Source organism: Schistocerca serialis, chromosome 5 (genome assembly GCF_023864345.2).
Source record: "Schistocerca serialis cubense isolate TAMUIC-IGC-003099 chromosome 5, iqSchSeri2.2, whole genome shotgun sequence".
NCBI classification, from domain to species: Eukaryota; Metazoa; Arthropoda; class Insecta; order Orthoptera; family Acrididae; genus Schistocerca; species Schistocerca serialis.
Genome location: NC_064642.1, coordinates 545,184,333 through 545,207,328, shown reverse-complemented (window position 1 = coordinate 545,207,328; position 22,996 = coordinate 545,184,333). Strand labels below are relative to the sequence as shown.

The 22,996-nt window shown below is 43.6% G+C and overlaps 1 protein-coding gene and 1 non-coding gene across 2 annotated transcripts in view; one reads left to right on the top strand and one right to left on the bottom strand.

Annotated features, from left to right (window-relative positions):
- Positions 1-22,996, bottom strand: part of LOC126482073 (uncharacterized) — a 193,726-nt gene that overhangs the window by 99,710 nt on the left and 71,020 nt on the right. The gene's annotated exons all lie outside the window — the stretch shown is intronic.
- Positions 13,996-14,070, top strand: Trnas-uga (transfer RNA serine (anticodon UGA)). Its single transcript has one exon. It is a non-coding gene; the product is annotated as a tRNA-Ser (tRNA).

Sequence of the window (22,996 nt, the reverse complement as noted above, 5' to 3'; positions counted from 1 at the left end):
CCCATCTTCAGATCATATGTTGTAGTTACAGAGTAACTTGTCCGTACAGAACACGGTTCACTGTCATAAGTGAACCGTGTGTTCTCTACGGACAAATTACTCTGCAACTACAACATATGATCTGAAGATGGGCAGCTAGCCCGAAACCGGTAATTGAAAGTAAAGAATAGCGATCGAAGACTGAAACGCCATATTTCATTTTTTTTAACCAGCAGTGCATCACATTCGGTCGACTTTGTACACTGATGTGCCAGAACCAATAGTTCTGAAGGAATATGAAAATCTTACACGTGGTACTTGAAGGAGTTGCGGGTTGCATAAAACCCATCGGTAGGGGCAGCTGAATAATACTATTTATTAGGGCTGTTTAAAATTAAAGCTTTCCGTAGTAGTTACTTTACAAATTAAACAGTGATTCTCAATAAACCAAGTCATTTTTCAAACGTACATGTTTCAACCTCATTATTGCATATGGATCAAAACAGTAGTAGCGCAGTGTATCGGATACCGGAAAAAACACGTGATTCTAAATGTATTTCACTTCAAAATTCTGGAGCACTTAATACGAAATGCTACAATTCGCGCTCGTGCTATCGTAATAAGCTGCTTGTAGTTTTGAACAAACAGTTATGGCGAATTTCCTGAAGTACGTAAAATAAAATCGCTAAATTGTGACTGATTTTCGTTTGTTTACAAATTAAATTTTTGTCTTGTAGTTACATGCTTAAAAGAGAGATTATATTCGTGACACATTTCAAAGGAAGCTGTTTACAACTAAATGCTCGTAAGTTTACCACCACAGCGCCTGCTGAAGAGCCTTTCAGATTGGCTGCTTGACAGTGACCACTAACGGGATTGTGGGGTGTTGCGTCTGTGCCCCGGAGTTTCTGTAGCGTCGTACGAAATCATTTTCGTGAGCGCGGCCTGAATCCTCGTACCCTCGTAGACGGAAGGTGCGCTGGCCAATTTATGCGACGTACTGCTCCATAGATTTAATCCGAAACGTATATTAACTGGCGCGAGTTAATTCTTTGGACTGCTGCAGTTTAATATGTCTAACTAAGCGTCGCCAACCTCGTTTTGACCCGGGAGACAAGGTAAAACCTCTCACTACGCCAAACTATTAAAGGCTCTGTAACTGTCTAGCTACTCCAAGGGAGACTGAGATCAGACTACTGGACTGGGATATGTACATTGCTAACAGTTGAGACACAGGCTAAAAAAATAGGAATACAGTTCAAAGTGAGTAGCGAAGAGCCAAATAAAACACAACACTCAAATTTCCACTTAAACGAGTATAATTTACTGGCTTCAGTGACTACCTCGCCAAGTTCGCCTCGTTCACTATACACCACCGTCCAGCTAGCTACTTTGTCCGCACCTTAACTGGAGGTCTGTAAGGTCTCTGCACTCTGTGCCGTCGCTGAACGACAACACTCACTATTGTAATTTTTATTTATTTTTTCATCCATCAGTCTTCCGACTGGTTTGGTGCCGGCTGCCACGACATGAATTCCTCTCATGCGCCAGCCTCTTCATCTCAGGGTAGTACTTGCAACCTTCGTCCTCAATTATTCGCTGGATGTATTCCAATCTTCCTCTTCCTCTACAGTTTTTAGCCTCTACAGTTCACTCTAGTACGATGGCGGTGATTGCCTGATGCCTTAACACATGTTGTATCTTTCTGTCCTTTCTTCTTGTCTGTGTTTTCCATACATTCCCTTCTTCTCCAATCCTGTGGAGAAATTCTTCGTTCCTCACCTTATCAGTCCACCTAATTTTTAACATTCTTCTGTAGTATCGCACCTGAAACTGTTCGAACCTCTTATGTTCCGATTTTCAACTGTCCATGACTCACTACCATACAAGGCTGTGATCCAAACGTGCGTTCTCTGAAAGTTCTTCCTCAAATTATGGCCTATGTTTGATACCAGTAGACTTTTCCTGGCCAAAAATGCGCTTCTCGACTGTGCTAGTTGTTTCTTGCTGGCCGCTGTGGCAGAGCGGCTCTAGGCGCTTCAGTCCGGAACCGTACGACTTCTACGGTCGCAGGTTCGAATCCTGCCTCGGTCATGGATGTGTGTGATGTCCTTATGTTAGTCAGGTTTAAGTAGTTCTAAGTCTAGGGGACTGCTGATCTCAGATGTTAAGTCCCATAGTGCTCAGAGCCATTTGAACCATCAGTTGTTTCTTAGTCCTCCTCGCTTCATTCTTCATGGGTTATTTTACTTCCAAGGTAGCGGAATTCCTATTTTACTTCGAAGGTTGCAGAAATCCTTAGCTTCGTCTACTTCGTGACCACCAGTTTCAATGTTAAGTGTCTCGCTACTCTCATTTCTGGCTTTGTCATTACTCTTGTCTATTTCCGATTTACTCTCAATCCATATTCTGCACTCATTAGACTGTTCGTTCCATTTAACGTGCGTCATTTCTTCTTCGATATATAGATTGAACAGTAGCTATGAAGACTACATCCTGTCTCTTACTCCCGTTTTAATCCGAACACAACAGTCTTATCGTTCCATCTTGGTTCTTGTACGTATTGTATGTTATCCGTCTATTCCTATAGCTTACCGCTGTTTTTCTCAGAATTTCAAACACTTTGCATCATTTGACACTGTCGAACGCTTTTTCTAAATCGAGAAATCCTATGTGCGTGTATTAATTTTTCTCCGATCTTGGTTCCATTATCAAGTGCAAACCGATATATGTATCTTTGATAGCTTATCTTTTCAGAAGCCAATCTGATCGTCATCCAACAGATTCTCAATTTTCTTTTACATTCTTCTTTATATTATTCTTTTCAGCAGTTTGGATGCATGAGATGCTCAGATGATTGTGCGGTACTTTCCGCACTATCTGCCCTTGCTATCTTTGAGACTGTGTGGATGATATTTTCCGAAAGTCCGATGGTACTCCGCCAGTCTCTATACGCCAAATTACATTGCCATTTCCCTCTAAGAATTTGGAAATTCCGATGGGAAACCGGTATGACGCAACCCAAAATATACCCCCGCTTACCAGAAAGCACTTTAAGAAAGTCACAAACTTCTGTATCGCAAAAAATAAGTCGGTTAGGCAGAAAAGTATCGTTTTCTCCTGTCTTCTGCAATATACTAGGAGAACACTAACTCCGCTCCAGGGGGCACACGACTTCTACACCCAACGTCGGCTGCCATCCGACGCTAGATTTCGCGACCTCTAGACAGCTCCACGTAATTATTTAAAGTCCAAGCCTTTCTGTCAGTCAGACCCAGTATCCACATGCTGGCAATATCAGAGGCTATTCTCCACTGATGCTAATCACTCCACTCCAAAATATTGCCTACTCCGAGGACTTAAGACACTTTTTTTTCAGCATAAGCTTGGAAAAATCACTCGCCCTTAAATCAACTCCTTAGATCTCCACCACAAACTATTTAGCACTATCAAGGAAGGAACTGGTCCATCACTTCCAGACTGGAGGAACGTCCTTCCCCCAAATACCGACTCTGGTACGAAGAGAACACAGATGCGGGTAGGCAATGATATGTTACATCTTCATAATTCATTAGTAACGTAAGGGTAAACTCATGCAAGGCAAATTAAACCATTTTGAACCACTCTTACTCTATCTTCTTCTTCTCCTTCTTCTTCGTCTTCCTCCTCCTCCTCCTTCTTCCCTTTCTTCTTCTTCCTTCATGCTGTAGGCCTCTCTCGGCCTGTTGCAGTACATTTGGTCCTTCCGTATATTTTTGGTCTTCCACTGCATCTTTTACCCTGAGGAATGTATTACCAAAAATGTAGTGATAATCTTGACTCCTCCGTTCGCAACAGACGGAATAACCGCTTTTGTCTATTTTCTTCAACGTTTTCATCCATACTAAATATTTTCAATTCGTTCCTAATATCTATATTTCTTTTATAACCTAACTCTGTGCATCCCGCTATGTTCCTGAGGAGTTTAATTTCATTAGCCTGCACTCTTATTTTTATGTTTTTTTGTTACCCAAGATTCACTCCCATAAACCATAACATTTAAGACAACTTTCTGATCTTACTTTATTTTTGAGAGATCTTACTCCTCAACTTTTTCTTTTCGATCTAGGTCTCCATTGTACGTTAGCAAGGTCCCTAAAAATGTAAATTTAAATATATTCTCTATAATTTTGTTTTCTCTTATTATTATTGTCTTTACTGGGTTTTTCCCAGAGGAAGCCACGGCTTTTATTTTGTTGTATTGGTATTGACGTATTACGTATCTGTGTCCATTTTGTATAGTTCATAGGCAGCTCTTTGTTGCCCATGTTTACCATCTGAGATTAAAACATTATCTCCAAACAGCATCATCATTACATAATCTGGTTGGCTAAAATGGTATGTTTAACTCTGTAGCTTCATCCAGTACAAATTCGTCAATGTATATATGAAAAAGCAGTGGCGAAACTCCTAAGTTTTCTCATCCCGATTACCTGGATACTTATTTTATTACACTATGTTCTGAATTACTTGCATAAGATGTATTGATATGCCTCTCATTCTTAATATCTCCCTAAATAATCGTCCATTTACTTTTTCGAAGGCTTTCATATAATCTGTGGAAGAGGATGGGTGTTTCTTTATTGTATCCTTGAGTTTCTCTATCATCTATTGTAGTATAAATGTATTGTCTACAAAATATCTTCCTTTTCTGAATTCATTTTATTCCTCCAACTGAATGCTTTCCATTATGGGCTTCAGTCCTCCCGTTATTATACTAGCATGTATCTCACACGCCGAGTTCAGTATCGATATCCCTCTACAAATATCGGCATTTAATCTGTCGCCCTTCTTGAATATTTGCTTTATGAGCAATTTCTTCCATTATCTTTGTATTTTTTTCCTTATCCAGCAAATATTTAGAAATCTAAAGAGCTGTGTTTTAAATCCTAGTGAAGAGTATTTTATCAATTCACTATTTACACGTCACTTCCTGCTTCCTTTCGGTTCTTTGTACATCTCATTGCATGCTCTAATTCTTGGTATTCAGTGTAATCTGGGTTCGATTCCAAGCCTTCTTCAGTTTGTGTATTTATTTCATCAGTTCATATTTGTTCTTTATTAAATTAATATCCGCCATATCCTTACCATTTTATACATAAGTGTTTATCTGCAGTGGAGATCATCTTCAAACCTGGCTACAAATTTGTGCCACCCATCTTGAAATAACTTCTTTTTATCGTTTACACCTCTGCTTTTGTTTCTTCTGTGTTTGTCAAGTCCTAAGCTGGCTGTTGCAGGTATTTGATGTACACGGTGATTCATGTGCCCCTACCGATGTCGTTTTATCCAACCATCAATTCTATATCTGGTATTCATAAACCTCATGCGATATTTTCATATTCTTTCTCTCACTAGGCGTAAGCTTTTAGTCCTACAAAAAACAACAGATTCTTTTAAAAGAAGTTTAATGTAGTTAAATATGTTCTGGGATACATTTTCACTAGAGGCCGTCGTCTTCGAATTATTCAAGAAGAAAACGTACCAAAGTGGCATTTAAACTCATTCCCACTCCCACACTCAGCCTCCAGGAGTTTTGATTTCTAGTACAGGGTGACATACGTGAGATGGACGATTTTTAATGAAATAACACTCAGCCAACTTTAAAATTAATGCATGTTTATTTACACAAAATCAAAGCTCATTATTTGCCATTTGAGTTAACAAAGTTATTTGTGAAAAATAATGTCGTCAAGGTGATGTCCATCATTTAGAATGCAGGACTCAAGTCTCTTCTCAAAATCCTCCATCACACGGACTAAAATCTCTGCAGGGATGGCAGTAATTTCTTGAATGATTGCATTCTTCAACTTGTCCAAATTTCGTGGTTTGTGATTATAGACACAGTTCTTAAGGTACCCCCACAGAAAAAAGTCACATACTGACAAGTCGGGAGACCTGGAAGGCCAAGGAACATTGCCAAAACGTGAGATAATCCAGCCGGGAAACGTGTGTCTAAGAACTGTCACTGAAGTGTTTGCGGTGTGCGCTGTTGCCCCATCCTGCTGGAACCAAACGCGTTTTAAAGGGATTCATCGTCTTCTTAGTTCTGATTGCAAGAATGCAAGAATGTTTCAAGCATACGAATGTAACGAACCGAATTAACAGTAACTGTAGGCCCATTCTCATGAAAAAAAGTGCAATAATGCCAAAGAAATGGCTCTGAGCACTATGGGACTTAACTTCTGAGGTCATCAGTCACCTAAAACTTAGAACTACTTAAACCTAACTAACCTAAGACATCACACATATCCATGCCTGAGGCAGGATTCGAACCTGCGACCATAGTGGTCACCAATAATGCCAACAGAGCCAACAGCACACCAGACTGTTACTTTTTCTGAGTGTAGAGGACGCTGGTGGATAAGGTGAGGATGCTCTAGAGCCCAGTAACGTAGGTTTTTCTTATTCACAGTCCCATTTAAATGAAAATGAGCTTCATCGCTCAGAAATAAAATTTCATTTTCATTCGGTTCCAAAATCACTTGCATTCTGTAAGTGAAGTCTTCTCGTACAGCAAAGTCAGTTTCCTTAAGTTGTAGGACAATGAGCATTTTGTAGGGACGGAATTTTAATTCTTTATGCAAAATTCGTCTAACCGATTCACAATTGATTCGTAACTCACTAGCATGACGTCTAGCTGACCGTCCTGGGCTTCTGATTGTCGCTTACCTTACCCTTTCAACATTTTCTGGTGTCGTTACTTTGCGTCTTGGGCCAGGATGCTTCTTATCCAGTATGTTTCCAGTTGATCTGAAGTTTTCCACCCATATGAGGATTGTGTTACGGCTCGGAACAGTTCCATGTCGACCGGCATTAAACAGCACAAGAAACAATCGCTGCATAGCAATAATAGACTCACCACTTTTCACGAAACTGTCATAGACAAACACTCGACGTTGCAAGTCCCAATGCTCCATAGCGACTGAGTAAATGAAATGGCGTCTTGTGTGGATCAGAACTATCCCCACCACTGCCACCTCCCACCACCGCGCCCTCAGTACTACGCAGTTCAAAACCGTCCGTCTCCAGTGTGTCACCCTGTGTATTGTTGATGGCACTCTCTGCTACGAATGCACAAAAGTTTACGACTGCACGAATTATTTTCCACATCCGACCTGTTTTTATTTTCGTTGACTTGCTGTATTACGCCACCAGCTTAGCCAAAGCACTTACAAATTGTAAAACTCACGTTTGTGTGAATGTTACCTAACAGTTTTGTGAATTTTAGCAACATAAAAGAAACAGTTACATCGCTGTATTCGTCAGGTCTTCTGTTCACGAAACTAATGTGTTTTTAAGGGTAAAGTTTGGGTCGAATTGTCAACGTAATTAGTTTTTTGTTTCATTAACCACAAGAGCACGTTTAAGTTAATGATTTCAACGAAATAGTCAATTAAGCTGGTGGCATTGACAACAAAAAAAGGTCGAATGTCGGGAATAGTTCGTGTAGTCGGAAATTTTTTTACAGTGGTAGAAGGAAATTCTGACTGGTGAGGGATGAGTGTGGGGTTGGAGGTTTGTAGCCTCCAGCGGAAACGTGTCATAGTACAAAATTTAAATACACTGAATTTCCAAAAAACATACACTGTTCATTTTTTTCTGCATGAGCTACAGTTTGCGAGTAGCGTGCGAGAAAATATAAAAATCTTGCACATGGTTTCCAAAGGGCACATGTAGAAGTGAGGCTTGCAGAAAACATCCTTATAGTTTTCTCTTTATTTCAACTGTCTCCTCTGTTTCTTTGTCCATAAAATGTCCTTCCGCAATTTTCCTTTGTTTTCTTTTACATAATGCCTCACTTCAAGTGCAATACTGTCTGCTTCTAAGAATCAATTCATTGTTATGTCTAGCCATGTTTGGCGTAGGTTCTTGGTAGGCTCCTAGAACTACATTTTTTACCTCTCTCTTGGTTGCTCTAATCATTTTAAGTACGATGTTTGGAACTTGTTTACACTCGTTAATAAATTTGACTATTTCAGAAGTGGTATGTTAAAATTGGAGCGATGCGCTGTTTCGCGATTACGTAGAATTTCCGTTTCGGCACCCGAGTGCATTTTTCAGGTTCCGCAGCGTTAATCTCGTGTTTATCTTTCGACGTGGCTATTCCCAGTTGGCGGTGCGACGCCTGGTTCAGTTGGTCGCAGATTAGGCTTGATGCATAGCTCGCCGATCAGCGCCGATACCAGGCCACTGTTCGTTTCCCCTGTTCCCCTGCCGGTTTTTAATCCCTCGTGGCCGCAGCGCTGTTTAGCCAAATTCACAAATGAGTAGCCTATATTCCTGTGCGGAAATGCATTAACGCTTGTAATTTATAGCCTCATAAATTCGCCGTCTCGCAAACGCTGTAATCGAGAAATCTGATATTATCGAATGGCAGCGATATACATCACAACACTCGTCGATAGTTTGTTTTTAGCAAAACAGCCTCAAAAACAGAAACCAGCTCATTAAAAGGATGAGTTGGAATGAAAGGATCCCGGTCAAGTTTTTTGTGCTAACATTAGCTCCAACATTGGGCTCAGCATGCTTCACTCAGGAAGCTGTGCTTCACTCAGGAAGCTGTTAACAAAGACCAACCACAATAGAGAAATCCAATGAAGGCTTGATAGGAATCGAAAATACGGTGGTGGAAAACTGCTCAAAATCTCAGAGATACCCTTATCTTTAGCAACGTTAGTGCAAAGCAAGAGCATCACGAAATCTACATCTACATTTATACTCCGCAAGCCACCCAACGGTGTGTGGCGGAGGGCACTTTACGTGCCACTGTCATTACCTCCCTTTTCTGTTCCAGTCGTGTATGGTTCGCGGGAAGAACGACTGCCGTAAAGCCTCCGTGCGCGCTCGAATCTCTCTAATTTTACATTCGTGATCTCTTCGGGAGGTATAAGTAGGGGGAAGCAATATATTCGATATCTCATCCAGAAACGCACCCTCTCGAAACCTGGACAGCAAGCTACGCCGCGATGCAGAGCGCCTCTCTTGCAGAGTCTGCCACTTGAGTTTGTTAAACATCTCCGTAACGCTATCACGCCTACCAAACAACCCCGCGACGAAACGCGCCGCCCTTCTTTGGACCCTCTCTATGTCCTCCGTCAACCCGATCTGGTACGGATCCCACACTGATGAGCAATACTCAAGTATAGGTCGAACGAGTGTTTTGTAAGCCACCTCCTTTGTTGATGGACTACTTTTTCTAAGGACTCTCTCAATGAATCTCAACCTGGTACACGCCTTACCAACAATTAATTTTATATGATCATTCCACTTCAAATCGTTCCGCAAGCATACTCCCAGATATTTTACAGAAGTAACTGCTACCAGTGTTTGTTCCGCTATCATATAACCATACAATAAAGAATCCTTCTTTCCATGTATTCGCAATGCATTACATTTGTATATGTTAAGGGTCAGTTGCCACTCCCTGCACCAAGTGCCTATCCGCTACAGATCTTCCTGTATTTCGCCACAATTTTCTAATGCTACAACTTCTCTGTATACTACAGCATCATCCGCGAAAAGCCGCATGGAACTTCCGACACTATCTACTAGGTCATTTACATATATTGTGAAAAGCAATGGTCCCATAACATTCCCCTGTGGCACGCTAGAGGTTACTTTAACGTCTGTAGACGTCTCTCCATTGAGAACAACATGCTGTGTTCTGTTTGCTAAAAACTCTTCAATCCAGCAACACAGCTGGTCTGATATTCCGTAGACTCTTACTTTGTTTATCAGGCGACAGTGCGGAACTATATCGAACGCCTTCCGGAAGTCAAGGAAAATAGCATCTACCTAGAAGCCTGTATCTAATATTTTCTGGGTCTCATGAACAAATAAAGCGAGTTGGGTCTCACACCATCGCTGATTCCGGAATCCATGTTGATTCCTATAGAGTAGATTCTGGGTTTCCAGAAACGACATGACACGCGAGCAAAAACCATGTGCTAAAATTCTAAAATAGATCGACGTCAGAGATATAGGTCTATAGTTTTGCGCATCTGCTCGACGACCCCTCTTGAAGACTGGGACTACCTGTGCTCTTTTTCAATCATTTGGAACCTTCCGTTCCTCTACAGACATGCGGTACACGGAAGGGGGGCAAGTTCTTTCGCGTACTCTATGTAGAATCGAAGTGGTATCCCGTCAGGTCCAGTGGACTTTGTTGAGTGATTCCAGTTGCATTTCTGTTCTTTGGACACTTATTTCTATGTCAGCCATTTTTTTCGTTTGTGCGAGGATTTAGAGAAGGAACTACAGTGGGGTCTTCCTCTGTGAAACAGCTTTGGAAAAAGGTGTTTAGTATTTCAGCTTTGCGCGTGTCATCCTCTGTTTCAATGCCATCATCATCCCGGAGTGTCTGGATATGCTGTTTCGAGCCACTTACTGATTTAACGTAAGACCAGAACTTCCTAGGATTTCAAGTCGGTACATAGAATTTTACTTTCGAATTCACTGAACGCTTCACGCATAGCCCTCCTTACGCTAACTTTGACATCGTTTAGTTTCTGTTTGTCTGAGAGGTTTTGGCTGCGTTTAAACTTGCAGTGATATTTTTCAACAACACTGCCGGCCGGTGTGGCCGTGCGGTTAAAGGCGCTTCAGTCTGGAACCGCGTGACCGCTACGGTCGCAGGTTCGAATCCTGCCTCGGGCATGGATGTGTGTGATGTCCTTAGGTTAGTTAGGTTTAATTAGTTCTAAGTTCTAGGCGACTGATGACCTCAGATGTTCAGTCGCATAGTGCTCAGAGCCATTTGAACCATTTCAACAACACTCATCAGCCTTCACAATGAGGAACGTTAACACCACCGTTCTGAGTGAGACATTCTGTTGTTGTTCTTGTAGTTGTTGGAGTTGGAGTTCCATATAACTCTCCACTCTAGTCTACCCTCTGCATTTTCACCTCCGAATAACCACCACAACCCACATCCTTTTCAACCTGCTTACTGTGTTAAGTCCATGGTCTCTCTCATACGCCATCCCCGCCCTCCCCCCTCCCCCACCCCCACACACATACGGTTGTTCATGCCTCGCCGGTCGGAGTGGCCGAGCGGTTCTAGGCACTTCAGTCTGGAACCGCGCTACCGCTACGGTCGCAGATTCGAATCCCGCCTCGGGCATGGATGTGTGTGATGTCCTTAGGTTAGTTAGGTTTAAGTAGTTCTAAGTTCTAGGGGACTGATGACCTCCGATGTTAAGTCCCATAGTGCTCAGAGCCATTGGAACCGTTGTTCATGCCTCTGGATAAGTCCTGTCAAACGATCGTTTCTTTTTGTCAGGCTGTGCCATAATTTTTACTTTCTAATCCGATTCAGCACCTCCTTATTAGTTACTCAATCTACCTATCTAATTTTAAATTTTTCTGTAGCTCCACAATCCAAAATCTTCTGTTGTATGCTTGTCTGTACTGCTTATTGTCCACGTTTCACTTCCGTGCAAGACTATACTCAAGACAAATGCCTTCGTAGAAGACTTCCTAATACTTAAATTTCTATTAGACGTTAAAAACTCCCTCTTTTTCAGAAATGCTTTTTGCTATAGTCTGTCTACATTTTATATCCTCTCTGTTTCGGCCATCTTCACTTATTTTGCTGCCCGGAAAGCGAAATTCGTCTACTTCTTTCAGTGTCTCATTTCCTAATCTAATTCCCTCAGAATGTATCTATCTACCTATCTCTCTATCTATATCCAGATCCCGTTCGTGCTACTGCCGGGCTTGGGTGCTGACGAGCCCTCTCTATTTGGCTCGGTCCTCCCACTACTTTTCTTCCTCCACTTGCTGCCAGGTCCCACCTCTCCTTTCCACAGAGATTCTCACTCCCGTTTTCCGCGGTGGTCTAGCGGTTCTAGGCGCTCAGTCCGGAACCGCGCGACTGCTACGGTCGCAGGTTCGAATCCTGCCTCGGGCATGGATGTGTGTGATGTCCTTAGGTTAGTTAGGTTTAAGTAGTTCTAAGTTCTAGGGGACTGATGACCACAGATGTTAAGTCCCATGGTGCTCAGAGCCATTTGAACCATTTTGAACTCCCGTTTTCCACCGTGTGATCGGGTGCCCTCTGGGTCTTTTGCCATCCATCTTTAGTTCTTCCATAATTTTGTCGGTACCACCTTAATCTCTTTTTTTCAGTTTATTCTCTCATACTTTCTTCTTTAAGGTCCTTTCTAATATCTACATTCCTTACTCTGTCCATTCTTATTTTTCCCTTAACTGCTCTGAGAAATTTCATTTCCCCTGCCCGCAGTCTACTCCAGTCCCTATCTGTCATTGTCCATGTTTCTCCTCCATAAGGTGACAATAGGGAAGTAATAACTTTCATACATGAGGAGTTTTGCTTTTTCTGAAACTTCCTTATTCCAAATGAGGTGTTTTATTGAAACTTCCTGGCAGATTAAAACTGTGTGCCCGACCGAGACTCGAACTCGGGACCTTTGCCTTTCGCGGGCAAGTGCTCTACCAACTGAGCTACCGAAGCACGACTCACGTCCGGTACTCACAGCTTTACTTCTACCAGTACCTCGTCTCCTACCTTCCAAACTTTACAGAAGCTCTCCTGCGAGACATGCAGAACTAGCACTCCTGAAAGAAAGGATATTGCGGAGACATGGCTTAGCCACAGCCTGGGGGATGTTTCCAGAATGAGATTTTCACTCTGCAGCGGAGTGTGCGCTGATATGAAACTTCCTGGCAGATTAAAACTGTGTGCCCGACCGAGACTCGAACTCGGGACCTTTGCCTTTCGCGGGCAAGTGCTCTACCAACTGAGCTACCGAAGCACGACTCACGTCCGGTACTCACAGCTTTACTTCTACCAGTACCTCGTCTCCTACCTTCCAAACTTTACAGAAGCTCTCCTGCGAGACATGCAGAACTAGCACTCCTGAAAGAAAGGATATTGCGGAGACATGGCTTAGCCACAGCCTGGGGGATGTTTCCAGAATGAGATTTTCACTCTGCAGCGGAGTGTGCGCTGATATGAAACTTCCTGGCAGATTAAAACTGTGTGCCCGACCGAGACTCGAACTCGGGACCTTTGCCTTTCGCGGGCAAGTGCTCTACCAACTGAGCTACCGAAGCACGACTCACGTCCGGTACTCACAGCTTTACTTCTACCAGTACCTCGTCTCCTACCTTCCAAACTTTACAGAAGCTCTCCTGCGAGACATGCAGAACTAGCACTCCTGAAAGAAAGGATATTGCGGAGACATGGCTTAGCCACAGCCTGGGGGATGTTTCCAGAATGAGATTTTCACTCTGCAGCGGAGTGTGCGCTGATATGAAACTTCCTGGCAGATTAAAACTGTGTGCCCGACCGAGACTCGAACTCGGGACCTTTGCCTTTCGCGGGCAAGTGCTCTACCAACTGAGCTACCGAAGCACGACTCACGTCCGGTACTCACAGCTTTACTTCTACCAGTACCTCGTCTCCTACCTTCCAAACTTTACAGAAGCTCTCCTGCGAGACATGCAGAACTAGCACTCCTGAAAGAAAGGATATTGCGGAGACATGGCTTAGCCACAGCCTGGGGGATGTGGCTAAGCCATGTCTCCGCAATATCCTTTCTTTCAGGAGTGCTAGTTCTGCATGTCTCGCAGGAGAGCTTCTGTAAAGTTTGGAAGGTAGGAGACGAGGTACTGGTAGAAGTAAAGCTGTGAGTACCGGACGTGAGTCGTGCTTCGGTAGCTCAGTTGGTAGAGCACTTGCCCGCGAAAGGCAAAGGTCCCGAGTTCGAGTCTCGGTCGGGCACACAGTTTTAATCTGCCAGGAAGTTTCATATCAGCGCACACGCCGCTGCAGAGTGAAAATCTCATTCTGGAAACATCCCCCAGGCTGTGGCTAAGCCATGTCTCCGCAATATCCTTTCTTTCAGGAGTGCTAGTTCTGCATGTCTCGCAGGAGAGCTTCTGTAAAGTTTGGAAGGTAGGAGACGAGGTACTGGTAGAAGTAAAGCTGTGAGTACCGGACGTGAGTCGTGCTTCGGTAGCTCAGTTGGTAGAGCACTTGCCCGTGAAAGGCAAAGGTCCCGAGTTCGAGTCTCGGTCGGGCACACAGTTTTAATCTGCCAGGAAGTTTCATATCAGCGCACACTCCGCTGCAGAGTGAAAATCTCATTCTGGAAACATCCCCCAGGCTGTGGCTAAGCCATGTCTCCGCAATATCCTTTCTTTCAGGAGTGCTAGTTCTGCATGTCTCGCAGGAGAGCTTCTGTAAAGTTTGGAAGGTAGGAGACGAGGTACTGGTAGAAGTAAAGCTGTGAGTACCGGACGTGAGTCGTGCTTCGGTAGCTCAGTTGGTAGAGCACTTGCCCGCGAAAGGCAAAGGTCCCGAGTTCGAGTCTCGGTCGGGCACACAGTTTTAATCTGCCAGGAAGTTTCATATCAGCGCACACTCCGCTGCAGAGTGAAAATCTCATTCAGGTGTTTTATTGTTTGGTAGAAATTGTCTCCCTTCTGTAACCACCTATTAATTTCGTTGGTTGTTCTTCCATCACTAGATATTTCACTCCCTAAATAAGTGAAACTGTCTACCACTTTGAGGGGTTTTCCATTCAAAGTATTATTTCCGTTGATCCCTTTGTCTCTTCCAAATACCATTCCTTCACTCTTATCTTTATTTTTAATCCATACCTTTTCATTATTTCCTTCCACGCATCAAGTTGCAACTGTGCATCGACCTCTTTATTGCCTCATATTACAATATCATCTGCAAAAATAATCTTTTTGTCTTTTTTTTACTATATCTTTAACTGCCCTATTCATTCCGTCCATCACAACATTAAAAAGTGCAGGAGATAGAACACTTCCTTGTTTATTAAGTCCTTGTCTTATTTCGAAGTATTCAGAGTTCCCCAATGCTGTTCTAATTCTACAATAGTGTCCTCTGTATATTGTCTTTATTACATTATTGTATCCATCTTCCATATCTATCTTCTTCATTTCTTCCCAGAGTCTTTCCCTGTTAACTGAGCCATATGCCTTTTCTATGTCTATAAAAACCATTATCACCCTTTTGTTATACTCACAACTTTTTTTTCCATCAGTTGACGGATAGAAAATATCAGATCGATCGTGCTTCTTACTTTCCCAAACCCATACTGTTCGTCACTCAGCTCCTTTTCTATCTTTTCACTTATTCGATTTAGTAAAATTCTTTCAAAAATCTTGGCTGTATAAATCATAAGGGTTATTCCTCTGTAGTTTTCACAAAGTCATTTATTGCCTTTTTTGAAGATGGGAACAATGTCTCCTTTCTCCAGTCGTCAGGTATTGTACTATTTCTACACGCACTTGATAGTACTCTAGACAGCCACTGCATCCCCAATGGGCTTGCTACTCTCATCATGTCCACTGCTATTTCATCAGGTCCTGGGGCTTTCCCCCCATTCATCTTCCCTCAGCATCACCTGATTGAATTCGACTACCTTCCATTATCCTGGTTTTACTTTTGCTGATATTCGTCTTATAACATCTTTTAATGCGCTATCTATTCAGTTCAACTGGTCCTCTGCGGACTCTCTCAGGATTACAATGTCATCGAAAAACCTCAATTTTTATTTCGTCGGCCTGAACTTTAATTCTCTTTCTAAATTCATCCTTGTTTTCCTTTACTGTTTCTCAGTGTACGGACTGAACAACATTGGGGACAGAGTACAACATTGTCTCACTCCCTCTTCAACCACTGCTTCCCTTTCATGCCCCTCGACTCTCGTAACTGCAGTCTTGTTTCTGTAAAAGTTGAAAATAACCTTTTGCTACCAGTATTTTACATCCGCTAACTTCACAGTTTCAAAGAGTGTACTCCAACCTACATTCTAAAATGCTACCAACTAAGATTTGCCTTTCTTCTAAGTCAAGTTGAAGGGTCAATAATGCCTCGTGTCTCCCTACATTCTCCAGAACCCCGACTGGTCTTCCCCGAGATCGGTTTCTACCAGAGTTTCCAGTCCCCCATATGATCTTAGCTAACATTACTTTGAACTGTTTTCTTCTAGATATAATTCTAAATTATTTCTATGTCTATCTCTACACATATTCTTCGCAAGCTACTTTTCAATTGTGAAGGATACCTACTGCAGTAATACCATTCTGGAACTTTACTCAGAAAGAACGACTTTTAATACATTTATGCGCTATCCAGAATTCTTGTAAACTCGTGAAATGTATGGTAGAGGAAGAAGGGATGAGTAGACGGGGTGTTTCGAATGGATGCACTGAGAATTTCTCAGGCTTCAGACTCTTGATGTAGGTCATGAAGACCATGGGCACTGCGTCCGATGTCACAGCCACGAGATGAAAACACTTCACGTTATTCATTAAGCTGTAGAAGTTTTGGAGATGGCGGCTTTAATTGAAGCGTCTCTGTCGCTAAACTGAATTCGTTTCACGCATTGCATGATTATGAACATTTTTCCTTGATTAAGAAACTAAAGTTCTTACCTTCATTCCAAATTTTCGATCTATTATTGAGTCAGCTGAATTTAGGTATTATAATTCCAGTATACTGCACGAAGTAATGGCCGCTATCGACAGGGGATCTCAAGTTGACTCCGTATTTCTAGATTTCCGGAAAGCTTTTGACACCGTTCCTCACAAGCGACTTCTAATAAAGCTGCGGGCCTATGGGGTATCGTCTCAGTTGTGCGACCGGATTCGTGATTTCCTGTCAGGAAGGTCGCAGTTTGTAGTAATAGACGGCAAATCATTGAGTAAAACTGAAGTGATATCAGGTGTTCCCCGGGGAAGCGTCCTGGGATCTCTGCTGTTCCTGATCTATATAAATGACCTGGGTGACAATCTGAGCAGTTCTCTTAGGTTGTTCGCAGATGATGCTGTAATTGACCGTCTAGTAAGGTCATCCGAAGGCCAGTGTCAGTTGCAAAGCGATTTAGAAAAGATTTCTGTATGGTGTGGCAGGTGGCAGTTAGCGCTAAATAACGAAAAGTGTGAGGTGATCCACATGAGTTCCAAAAGAAATCCGTTGGAATTCGATTATTCGATAAATAGTACAACAGTCACCAACTTTCTCTTCCGAATGCGAAAATATTTTGTTGAGCCCAACCTACATAGGTAGGAATGATCATCAAAATAAAATAAGAGAAATCAGAGCTAGAACAGAAAGGTTTAGTTGTTCGTTTTTCCCGCGCGCTGTTCGGGAGTGGAATGGTAGAGAGATAGTATGATTGTGGTTCGATGAACCCTCTGCCAAGCACTTAAATGTGAATTGCAGAGTAGTCATGTAGATGTAGAAAATGAGAATCGTAGATTTCTTGCTATTTAATGGAAGATGGAGTTAGTAGATACCATATTTGCACATAAGGGTTTGGGAATGTTGCAAAAAATATAATGATCATCACTTAAAATTACGCAGTGTATTAAATAACGGAATATCCATATCCGAATATACAGACCCACTGTCGTCTAGCAATTATGGTCAGGAAAACTGGCCATACACATATTTTAAGAACAAGGCATATCTTTTGATGCTAACTGTGATATGAAATTCGACACCAAGAACTGAGTGCAACAACACTTGTGTCAGTAATCAAGATCATAAATAAATCCTTACCAAGCATACGAAAATTCAGTTTCTGGAAACACAAAAAGATCACAATAAACATATTTTTATCATCGACCTGACAGCATAGATATTGTGCATAAACAGTGCAGAAGGAAAATTACACGACTAAATTTGTAGGTGATTTGTGGTTATACAAGATGCGAAATTTAGTAACAGAGCTGCCAGAATTCATCAATCGTAGTGGCTGGTAAGTCGTAATGCATCACTCACTCTTGGCAAGTCATGATCACATGTTTTCAGCAGATGAGATATCTGCAGCATGTGCTAGCTAAATCATCAGTCGAACATCCCTTGATCAGGGAGATAGGTCAGACCAGTACGATCAACTTTTGATCTTGCGTTATCTTGTTGAAAGATAACATCACGAATAGATCGATGATAGGGCACAGTCATTGCTCTTCACATGACAAATGTGTGTGATGCTGTCCAAATTACCGACTATGCGAAATAGAGGTGATCGTATTGCACATCCAATGGCAGCCCTATCTTCTCGCCCTGTGCTGGTCCGGTTGACGATGGTGAACACAGTCTGAAAGGTTCGTTCTCCTCAAAGCCTTCACACAAAGATAGGTTCATTACGGTGCTGTGCGCAGAACAGGGATATCTCAAAAGACAACGTGGTGCCACTCCTTTGTACAGTATTGTCACTGAGCAAATGGACGTTTGCGAATAACGTGGTCGCCAATGGTGGTGCGTGCTATTAACCAGTGTCAATAGGCACGTGGGACTAATGTATCTATCATCCATGAACGCCTACAGACCGTGTATAGTGGAAAAGTCATGTCTCGTCAAATGGTTGGTCGCTGGTTTTGCATATTCAGAGAAGGAAGGCAGAGTGTGGGGGATGAAGGTCGAAGTGGGAGTCTCTCCACATCCACGAATGAAAACAACGTTGCTAAGTTACAGGACATGATGTTGGTGGTGAGCTGCATAACGGGGTCAGACTTGGCGTCTGTACTGCGGATCGGTCGCGGTCAAGCCAAACACACGCTCCATGATGTGGTGGCTCTTGGGCGACAACGCAAAACCACACACAGCAAGGCTCACATAGTACCGGACTCGTCGCTTCAGATGTGAGAGATTGGATCACCGATCTTGCCCAAGCGGACTTTCACCTGGCCTTACAGAAAAAGCCGCATTCTCGGAACGACACTCCAAACCAGTGCTGTAGTGAAGCAGGCCGTGCGACAAATCTTTGCATTGCAGGACATAGAGTTTTACCAGACTGTTTTCTTCAAATCGATTGCACTCTACAACTGTCTCAGTGTCGATGGCCACGATGTTGAAAAACATGATTCCATGGGGTGAATGTTATTGGCAATAAGATTCCTGTGTGAAAAACAATGACAAAACTTGCAATGGAACGTCTCTCATACATGTGACTTTATTCCTAAGTAACTTGTGCAGTTGCATTGAAATGCGAAGCATTAGCACTCCATGCCAACACGTGTCACACGCCACTTCCGTGGTCTTGCAATTTTAATAGCCAACAGGTTATATACTGATGAGAAAAAACATAATTTGTACGTGGTTAATTGCATGTTGGTCCATCTTTCTAATGCAATACTGCAGCGATTTCGCGGCAGGGATACTACAGGTCATTAGTGGATTCCCGTGGGTACATCCCACCAGATGTCTAAGCACATGCCACAGTTCCCCGCAAATTATAGACCAGTGGTTTGTGGACGAGGAGTTTGCAGGTCAAGAAATCGACGTGAATTCACTATCAAAACTCTACAGAGACACTGATAGTGCAAAGTGTATATTTTTTTGGCTCTAAGCACTATGAGACTTAACATCTGAGGTCATCAGTCCCCTAGACTTAGAACTACGTAAAGCTAACTAACCTAAGGACATCACACACATCCATGCCCGAGGCAGGATTCGAACCTGCGACCATAGCAGCAGCGCGGTTCCGGACTGAAGAGCCTAGAACCGCTCGGTCACAGCGGCCGGCAAAGTGTATATTTCATGATGCCCTGGAGTATATGTTATTGGCAACAAAGTTACCACGTGGAAAACGGTGACAATACTTAGAGTAGGAACGTCTCTCGTACATGGCTTTATGCCTATGTACTTTGTGCAATTACATTTAAATGCAAAGGATTAACAGTTCTAATATGGAAATTCCGTGTGGCTAGGACCTCCCGTCGGGTAGACCGTTCGCCTGGGGTGCAAGTCTTTCGAGTTGACGCCACTTCGGCGACGCGACTTGCGTGTCGATGGGGATGGAATGTTGTGATAAGAACAACACAACACCCAGTCCCTGAGCGGAGAAAATCCCAGACCCAGCCGGGAATCGCACCCGGGTCGTTAGGTATGACATTCCGTAGTGCAAACTACTCAGCTACCGGGGGCGGACTGAAGTTTTAATGACCTACGGGTTATATAATGATTAGCAAAACCATGTTTACTGCATGGTTAACTGCATGTTGGTACATGTTCGTAATGCAATAACAGCAGCGATTCTGTGTGGCAGGGATGCTACAAGTCACTAGTAATTGCCGGAGGTACACTATGTGATGAAAAGTATCCGGACACCTGGCTGAAAATAACTTACAACTTCGAGGCGCCCTCTATGGGTAATGCTCGAATTCAATATGGTGTTGGCCCACCCTTAGCCTTGATGACAGCTTCCACTCTCGCGGGCATACGTTCAATCAGATGCTGGAATATTTCTTGGGAAATGGCAGCCCATTCTTCAAGGAGTGCTGCACTGAAGACTGGTATCGGTGTCGGTCGGTCAGACCTGGCACGAAGTCGGCGTTTCAGAACATCCCAACCGTGTTCTATAGGATTCAGGTCAGGACTCTGTGCAGGCCAGACCATTACAGGGATGTTATTGTCGTGTAACCACTCCGCCACAGGCAGTGCATTATGTACAGGTGCTCGATCCTGTTGAAAGATGCAATTGCCATCCCCGAATTGCTCTTAAAACAATGGGAAGCAAGTAGGTGTTTCAAACATCAATGTAGGCCTGTACTGTGACAGCGTCACGGAAAACAACAAAGCGTGCAAGCTCCCTCCATGAAAAACAGGAGCACACCATCGAACCTGCGACCGTAGCAGCAGCGCTGTTCCGGACTAAAGCGCCTAGAACCGCTAGGCCACAGCGGCCGCCCTTGCTTATTGCACATTACGACCGTCTTCAACTGTCGGCAATCTCTGTCAGTTCAAATGGTTCAAATGGCTCTGAGCACTATGGGACATAACATCTCAGGTCATCAGTCCCCTAGAACTTAGAACTACTTAAACCTAACTAACCTAAGGACATCACATACATCTATGCCCGAGGCAGGATTCGAACCTGCGACCGTAGCGGTCGCGCGATTCCAGACTGGAGCCTTCTAGAACCGCTCAGCCACCGCGGCCGGCTCTCTGTCAGTCAACAGACGAAGACGGCCTGTACGCTTTTGTGCTGTACGTGTCCCCTCACGTTTCCACTTTGCTATCACATCGGAAACAGTGTACCTAGGGATGTTTAGGAGTGTGGGAATCTCGCGTACAGATGTATGACACAAGTGACACCCAATCACGTGACCACGTTCAAAGTTCGTGAGCTCTGCGGAGCGCGCCATTCTGCTCTCTCACGATGTCTAATGATTACTGAGGTCGCTGATGTGGAGTACCTGGCCGTAGGTGTCCGGATACTTTTGATCAGGTAGTGTATATGCCACCAGACAACCACATACATGACACACAGTTTCCTGCAAATTAAGGACGAGTGCTTTGTGGATGAGGAATTTGGTGGTCAAGAAATCAGTCTGAATGCACTTTCAAAACACTATACTGACACTGTATAGTGTCGCCGTAGGAGAAGACATGAAGGATGAAGGGATGGAGAGAGTCCCTAACAACGTTCACACAGTCGACAGTTCTCATGGTGCCTTCGATTACCACCGGAGGTACGTCGGAAGTCCAGATGAATGTCCCCCATAGCGTAATACTACCCACACCAGCTGTCGCCCGTGGCGCTGTCAGCCATTCGATTGGATGTCGGCGTATTTGGACAGGATCATGAAGCTGGTGTGAAGGGAACCGATATTCACCCGATTATACGACATGTTTCCACTGATCCTGAACCCAATCTCGACGAGTCTGTGCTCACTGCAGTCTAAATGATGATGTCGTTGAGTCATGGGAAAAAGTAGAGGTCATCTGTTTGGGATCCCAGGTTCAACATTTGGGCTGAAATGTGTGCTCCGACACTTGTGCCTACACAACCATTGTACTTAGCCGTAAGCTCTGTCCGAGATCGCCGCCTACTCTGGTTTACAGAGCGAGCCTCCGACTTGCACTTTCTGTGTTGATACCTCCAACACCTTGCCCCTACTCGTCGTTTCACCGTCCTCCAGATTTCTATACATGCTCAAAATAGCAGCACTCGAGAGCCGACCAGCTTCGCCGTTTCTGGGTTGCTCGTTCCGAGGTGCCAGACCATAACAGGCTGCCCTTTGCCAAGTTCGCTTTCGTCTGTGGATTTGTCCATTTACCACCTGTATCTTATCTACAATGATTTCCTGTCTGGTGACAAAACTTACTGGGAATACTGATGCCCAGAGCGTGGCGGAGGCTAAAGCGGTAGGTCGTTCCCCAAGTTTTCGGGCTAGAACATAGCACATTTATTACAGACGACGGTCAGTGCTGTTCTCTTCGAGTAATATCTTGGGGGCAGCGCTGACTTGCAGTCGCGCTAGGTGTAGAGCAAGTCGCTGGTGCTCCTTTTGCCCCAGCGCGCCCGAATATACGAGGATGAGTCAAATGAAAACATTAAATATTTTTTTAAATGTTATTTATTGTGCACAAGTAGTATAAAGCTGTATCACTTTTCAACATAATCTCCCCACGCTCAATGCAAGTCCTCCAGAGCTTACAAAGTGCATAAATTCCTTTAGAAAAAAATTCTTTTGGTAGTCCGCGCAACCACTCATGCACCGATTGGCGTACCCCTTCATCAGAACGGAACTTCTTTCCTCCCATTGCTTGAGTGGTCCAAACAAAAGGAAATCATTTGGGGCAAGGTCTGGTGAGTATGGTGGATGAGGAAGACACTCAAAATACAGTCTGTGATTGTTTCAACTGTTGTACGGGCAGTGTGGGGCCTTGCATTGTCATGTTGCAAAAGGACACCTGCTGACAGCAATCCACATCGCTTTGATTTGATTGCAGGCCGCAGATGATTTTTAGGACATCTGTGTATGATGCACTGGTGACATGGTCCCTCTGGGTATGTAATGCTCCAAAATGACGCCTTTTTCGTCCCAAAAGAGTGTCAGCATAACCTTCCCTGCTGATGGTTCTGTTCGAAACTTCTTTGGTTTTGGTGATGTGGAATGGCGCCATTCCTAGCTCGCTCTCTTCGTTTCCGGTTAGTGGAAGTGAACCCAGGTTTCGTCC